At 36.0% G+C, this 7,424-nt stretch overlaps 1 pseudogene; it reads right to left on the reverse strand.

The window, feature by feature from the left end:
* Positions 1-6,423: 6,423 nt before the first annotated feature.
* Positions 6,424-6,539, reverse strand: LOC111729685 (annotated as a pseudogene).
* Between the last annotated feature and the right edge of the window lie 885 nt (positions 6,540-7,424).

Below are 7,424 nucleotides of genomic sequence, written 5' to 3' on the forward strand. Positions count from 1 at the left end.
TGTTAACCCTTCATCTGTCATACATATTGCGTATGCTTTCTTCCGCACTTATTTATTTTTAACTCGGTTTATAGTGCATTTATTGTATGCAATAATTGCAAAAGTCGTATTTTGATGCTGTCAAATATATCGGGGTTTTCTTTTATGGTGTCTGCGCTTTGTCTTTATCCAGTGACTAGAATGATATACTCCTCTAGTATTCTTTTTATAAATTTGTTTTTGTAGTTTTGTTTAATATTCATCTTTAGATATTTGAATCATTCAGGGATCTCTTTTCATCCATAATATCTCATTAGAATCTACTGTTTTATTTTCTTTACACGGATAGCCACTTGTCCCAACACCATCCTTTCCCTGATTAATCGAAATGCCAAATTCATCCTGTAGAACAGAAGCTCCATGCTTCTGTGAGAACAGAGGCTTTGTTTTGTTCACCACTAAAACAGTATCTGACACATCATAGGCAATCACTGTCAGTGAATGAAGAGATGAGTGGATGGGTGGATGGATGAATACTAAATTGCCAAATTGTCTTGGGAGTATTTCTGGAATTTCTGTCGTTTCATTGATTAGTATGCTTACTCTTGCATCAATACTGTTTTAATTACTATAGCATTATAATATGTTTTGATATCTAGTAGATTCTTTCTTTTAAATTTTTTGGCCAATCTTGTGCGCTTTTCTTCAGAATGGGTTTCAGAATCAGCTCATTAGTTTCCGTTAAAATCTCCTTAGGATTTTTATTGCAGTTGCTTTGAAGTTATAGACTAATTTCAGGGGAACTGATATCTTTCAAAGTTGATTCTTTCCCTCTAAGAACATGATATAGCTCATCATTGATTCAGGCCCACTTTTATGTCCTGTAGTGAGCTTTTACATCGTTCATCTTCACATCAGTCTTACACATTTTAATATATTTTAGTCTGAAGAATTTTATAGTTTGTGTTGCTCTTGGAATTAGGAGTTTTTTAAATATTCTATTTTTTAATTGCTAATTGCTAGGAAGGTAGAGCTTCTGAAAAGCTCTCATATGAGCTCTAAAGATTTGCCAGGTGCTTCTCTTAGATTCTTTAGACAAATGAACATAACATCTCTGAATAATTAGTTTTTTCTTTTGCAATATTTATATCCTGTATTTCTTTCTTGTCTCGCATTGATCAGGATGAGTCCTTTACAGAAGAATGGCAAGGACAGCGTGAATAGATGTTGAATTTTACAAGTGCTTTTCCTACATCAAGTGAGAGAAATATTTATGTTTCCCCTTTAGCCAATAATGACATGAATTACATTAATAACGTCAATATTAATTTATCATTTCATTCTTGGAAGCCTTACTTGGACATCATAAAGGATATGATTTAATATCTTTGTGGTTTTATTCATAAGAAAGATTGGTCTATGCAGAGTGCTTACTCTGCTATCTTAATCCAATTTTGGTATCCGGGTTATAATAGCCTCATAAAATGGGTTTGGATGCTTTCCATCTTTTCCAATGCAGAGGAGGGTTTGGGCAATATGAGAATTACCTATTTCTTTTCAAGTTTAGTAAAATTAACCATAAAACCACCTGGGCCTGATGCAAGTTTGAAGGATAGATCTTTGGATATCTTTACATTTCTTCTGTAGATATTGGTTTATTGTGATGTTATGTTTTTTGACAAGTTAATATAATTTATTTCGTCCTAGAAAACTATCTATTCTATCTAGATTTTCCAGTTTTCTATATAAAGCTCTATATGGTATTATCTTACAATTAAAAAAATTTATCTCTGCATCTAAAGTTATAACACATCTTGTTTCTTATAATTATTCATTTCTTCATATTCTTTTCTCTTCATCAAAATTGCTGTGATTTTTTGCATTTTTTAAATAATATATTTTTTTGTTTTTCGATTATAGTTAACATACAATAGAATGCAGACCAGTGCCTTCTTGGAAGGGCCCTGCCGCAGGCCAAGTTCAGCTGCAGCCACCTGGCATGAGCCACCAAGCAATTCTCAGATGGCCGCCACCCACGGTGGACTTGCTGGACTTTTTGGTTTCCACTAATCTGGTGGGTGTGTAATGATATCTCATGGTAGCATTAACTTACAGTTCTGTAATGATAAATGAGGTTGAGTGCCTTTTATGTCTGTGGACCATTTATCTGTTCGAGCCTTAGCCTATTTTTCTATTACGTTATTTGTCTTTTTTTTGTTGTTGTTCCTTCTATCTTCTAGTTATGAGAACATTTTCAGTTATATGTGTTTCTTTTCCCTTCTCGAAATCTCCCATCAGAATCTCTCAGGGGGCACATCCTACTTGAAACCTACAGGAAAGAGGATTCTGGAAAGTGTAATTCAGGCTAACCAAGTTGACATATTACAAAACCACCCTAATCACTTTATTTAACACTCTTCAAATTACTTAATTTGCATGTACCATCTGCTTCCTGTCAGGCTACTTACTGGCTGATTCAAATGTGTAATATTTTTTTTAATCATTGAATAAGATGTTTCCTAATTTCTATCATGTTATTGTCTTTGAACCATGGGTTATTTAAATATGTATTTCTTCATTTCTAAACATGTGAGGTTTTTCTAGTTATCTATTTCTTATGTGTCAATACCTTTCTGCCAAAGACTCCCCAGGAGCACGTCTGTAGGTGAACGACTCAGGCCTATTACATGGGGAGCCGTGGGTCATCTCAGAAAGAGTATAGTAGAAAGAACCTACTGTAACACTTGGGCTTTGGTTGGGTGATCTTGGGGAGAGTTCAAGGAAGCGATGGTTGGCTGTAGATGGTATCAGAAAGCAAGGGCAATTCTGATTGAAGATCTCAATCCATCTTCTCTATAGAGAGTGCAGACTACCATCGCCAGGCTAAAACTGTGACTCAGAAAGCAATATCAGGCCCCTATATTAGCCAAGCAAGAGGGAGATGTTTGATATTTGTGGATTAAAAATTGACCTTGGTTTTATCTGTGCTTAGAAAAAAATCATGAAGTAGCCTTGCTTCGTTTCATTTTATCTTTGTCTCAGAGTAACCTTGTCTGAGGTTGGTATCCTGTGAGATTGTTTATGTCTAATAAGAGAACAACGTGGCTTAGCTGTGAGTGCCAGGCTAGCTTACAGATGCAGGGGGCTGCTGTTCTGTTCTTTTTTTTTGCTTTTGTTATCATGAGTTTCTAGCTTAATTACACTGTGGTCAGAGATCATACTCCGAATGATTTTGAGCCTTAGAAACCTGTTAAGATTTGTTTTAGACTCCAGTTTGTGGTCAGTTTTTGTAAAGTTCCCATATGTGCCCAAAGGAATGTGCAGTCCGCAATCGATGCTCTATACACGTTTATTAGATCAAGCTGCCAATGGTTCAAATCCACATCCTTACTGATCTTTTGTCTGCTTGATCTGCCAAGTACTCCACATATGTAATTCATATGTCTTGCTACAAACAAACAAACAAACAAACAAACAAAACAGGATTTTTTTGAATCCAGATCTCATCAGCCCTCTGGATCCAACTACCAACTTGCAGGGAATACGAAGTTCAGAGGAACTTGTTAAACTACCCCACAGGATGCAATCATCGACACCCAGACTGTGGGAACTCTACAGTACAAACAACACAGTTTTCTCAACAAATAAATTGCAGGAGGTAAAAGAGATAGAGGGAGAATCTGCAGATGAAAATGCACTTAAAACGTATTCTACATATGGAGCTCGATTGATTCCTTATTTAAACAAACAAACTATAAAGAAAAAATGTGACAATGCAGAATTTGATCACTGATAGGATATTCGATGATAGTAAATAATTATTGTTAATTATTCGTGTGGTAATTGTATTGTAGTTATATTAATAGTCTATCTTTTAGAGGTACATACTTAAAATTTATGGGAGTTACAACCCATCACTTTTGCCATGTCGAAATATTTTATAAACTTCAATGCTATTATAAATTCAATGTATAATATTTTTATTTGGAAATAATTTCAAACTTACAGGAAAGGTACAAAAATAGTACAAAAAAAATCCATATACATTTTAACCAGATTCAACTATTATTAACATTTTGCCCCATTTATTTTATCATTCTCATCTTCTCCCCTATTTATTTAATCTCTTTATTATTTGTTTGGACTCACAGATTTCTCTTTTTCAATGGTTTATAATTCATTACTGTCCTTACTACTTTAGAGCTCAAATTGTTCCAGATTTGGCCAATGTAAACTTATTCAGGCAAGCTCTAGTGTTCTTTGACATGCCACCATCATTTTTTGAGCATGTCCTTACTTCCTGCCCCAGTTCTGAGATCAGTCATTTCTCCAAGGAGCTCTGGTTTCTTTTAGGGAGGAGTGGTATTACGGACCAAGATCTGGGTGCTGGGTGTGCTTGTTGCTACTGGGCATTTCCAGTGGAAGAAGCTAAGAAATGTATGCATGTACTTATATGGATGCACACGTACATACTTATGCACACACATCCATGTGCACACACGCCTGCGTACACATCTATACCTTCATTCCACCTCCATCCCCACAGGCTTCTTTCTTGTTTTCCTCAGTCCCATATTTGTGCCTTCCTTCCTCCACAGTGAGAACCCTGCCTCCTGACACTTTTACTCATCTGCCCAGTCCTGGAATACATCAGATCGTTTAAAAATTGCTTCACACTTCCCACAACCAAAAACGAATCTGAAGACTTGAGATCTCTTGGCAGTCCTCCGTGCCCCTGCAACCTTGCCCAAGATTGCGGGTAGGTGGTCAGACGAACTTAAAAATAGTGATTATGAATTTCTGGGCGTTTTATTTCCTCCTCAGTGTGGTTATGGAACTCAGTTGACATACGATTAGGTTCATTTGCTTTCAATTTTTGGTTTTTCCCCTTCCCATTCTTATTGATTTTATTTTCTGAATATGAAGAACATTAACATGATCACGAAAGTCAAAACCAATTAAAAAGGCATACTCAGAGAAATACAGCTCCCTCCTTATCCCTTCTGCTCCATTTGTCCACCCTTTGTAGGTAACCAACTTCTTTGTTTTCTGGGTTATCCTTCCTTTGTTTGTTTTTGTAATGATTAGCAGATGCATGTATATTTCCTTATTTTCCCTTCTTCACTACTCAAAAGCACCACATTGTGTACTCTCGTTCCACTTTGCTTTTTCCACTTAACAGTAACTTCTGTAAATCGTGCTACATCAGTTCACAGAGAGCTTCCACATTTTTTATAGCTGCATAATACTCTATAGTTTTTCATTTTGAAGTAGTGAAATCTATCTTTCCCTTTTTGCTTTTTATGCCTTATTTAAGAAAGTTTCAGAAAATCCGCTACAAGGTCATTTGCTTTGTATTCTATTTTAATGGAATTAGAATTTTGTTCTCACATTTACATCTTTAACTCCTCGAAATGTTTTTTGTCTTTATAGAGTGTACAATAATTTATATCCTTCATTTAAGTTTGATAATTATCTCCATAGGTGTTCCACATTTTTGTTAGGATTACTCTCGGATGCTTTTCATTGTTACTGCTCTTGTGAATTATATCTCCTTTGTCTCTATCTCATTTTTTATTTGGTGATTGGTAGTACATAAGAATACTAATGGTTCATATATCTGGCTACCTTGCTGCACTTTTTGTTAATTTTAATAAGATGTTCATTGATTCTCTTTTCTTTTTTTGGTACTATAGAATCCATAATCCAATAATTCTCAAATGCTGATCATTCAGTCTTCGTTTTCGCATTGGCTAGTCCTTCTGATGAAAGGCCAACAGTAGCAGGCAGAGGGGAATGTATCCTGCATCAAGTCTGATGTCTGGTGGAGGGTTTTGGGTAGCTAATCTTTATTAGGTTATAGAATTGTCTTCTAGTCTTCATTTGATAAGACTTTTCATCAGGTACAGGTGTTGATTTATACCTAATCTCTTTTCTGGATGTATTGAGATGGTAATATGATTTTTCCCTTGAATCTGTTATGTAGTGAATGACAATGAGACAATGAGAAATTTTTCTGATGCTGAACCATCCTTGTTTTTGGGGGATCATATTTTAGTGGTGATATGTGTGTGGGGGTTTACTACATCATTGGATTCATATTTTCATAACCACTTTATTGAGATATAATTTATACATCAAAGATTCACCTTTTTAAAGTACATAAACCAGTGGTTGTAGTAGCTAAATTCAATTTGCTAATATTTTCTTTAGGATTTTTTAGCTATAACTTTCTTTTGCTATAGTTTTCTGGTTTTTATGTTATGCTAGATTCCTAAAAATAGGTTTGGTAGCTATTTCTCATTTTCTAGTAGCTTGACCAGTTTTTACAACTTAAGAATTATCTGATCCTTGAAATCTTGATAAAAATTTTTTTAAAATACCTGGAGCCCATATATTTCCCACTGGAAAATTTCTAAATACTGCTTTAATTTTTTTTTTTTATGCCTACAGCACCTGGTCTTCCCAGGTGATCTCCCATCCAAGTACTAACCAGGCCCAACCTTGCTTAGCTTCCGAGATCACACATCGGGCTTGTTCGGGGTGGCATGGCCATAGACCATGGACTATGGCTCCATTGGGGTGAGAACCCAGGACCTTCTGCGTGTAAAGCAGACCTGCTAACTGCTACACTATGGAACCACGTCCTGCTTTAAGTTCTTTAATTGTGATTTTTTAATTCAGACTTTCTATTTCTTCTTGAGACAATTTTGGTAACATAGTTTTCTCTATTTTTTCCGTGTTCTCTAGATTTTGAGATATATTGTCATAGTTTGTTCATAGTATTCTCTTATGATTTAAAGAAATCCCTACTTTATTTGTAGCCATGTATCCTTTTTCATTTTACTATTGTTTGCCTTTTATTTTTGTTTGATCACTCTTGTCCAAAGTTCACATATTTCATTAGTCTTTTTAAATAATCAGCTTTTGGTTGTGGTAATCATTTCTGCTTTCTGTCTGTTATTTCATTATTTCTGTTTACTATTTCATTAATTTCCACATTTATCTTTATGGTTTATTTCATCTAAGAGAGAAGGAGGTGGGAAAGAGGACCTTCAGGCCTTGAGCCAGGGCAACCGAGAGAATGCGAAGCAGACAGGAGGGACAAAATCCAGAGTGTGCCCAGAGCCCTTTAGAAACCAAAGAGAGGCCTCAAGTTTGTGCTGAAATAGACATTGCCTAATGCGTGCTAATCCAAAAGAAGCAGGAAAAGCAACCAAAACAGGAGACAAGGCAGTTGTGAGAGCCCTCCGCCCCACCTGTCTGAGCCCCTGGGTAGTTCCTGATGGACTGATCAGTCCTCCAACTTTGCCCCTTTTAGTCAATTACAATGGACTTTCCCTCCACAGGCTGTGATTCTGAGGTCCTAGAATCCCAGCTGTGCCAGGGCCTTTCCAATCCTTCCCTGTTCCCAAATAAGCATAATTAAATTCCAGGTACATAGG

The sequence above is a fragment of the Pteropus vampyrus genome, unplaced genomic scaffold, assembly GCF_000151845.1.
Source record: "Pteropus vampyrus isolate Shadow unplaced genomic scaffold, Pvam_2.0 Scaffold275, whole genome shotgun sequence".
In the NCBI taxonomy this organism is placed as follows: Eukaryota; Metazoa; Chordata; class Mammalia; order Chiroptera; family Pteropodidae; genus Pteropus; species Pteropus vampyrus.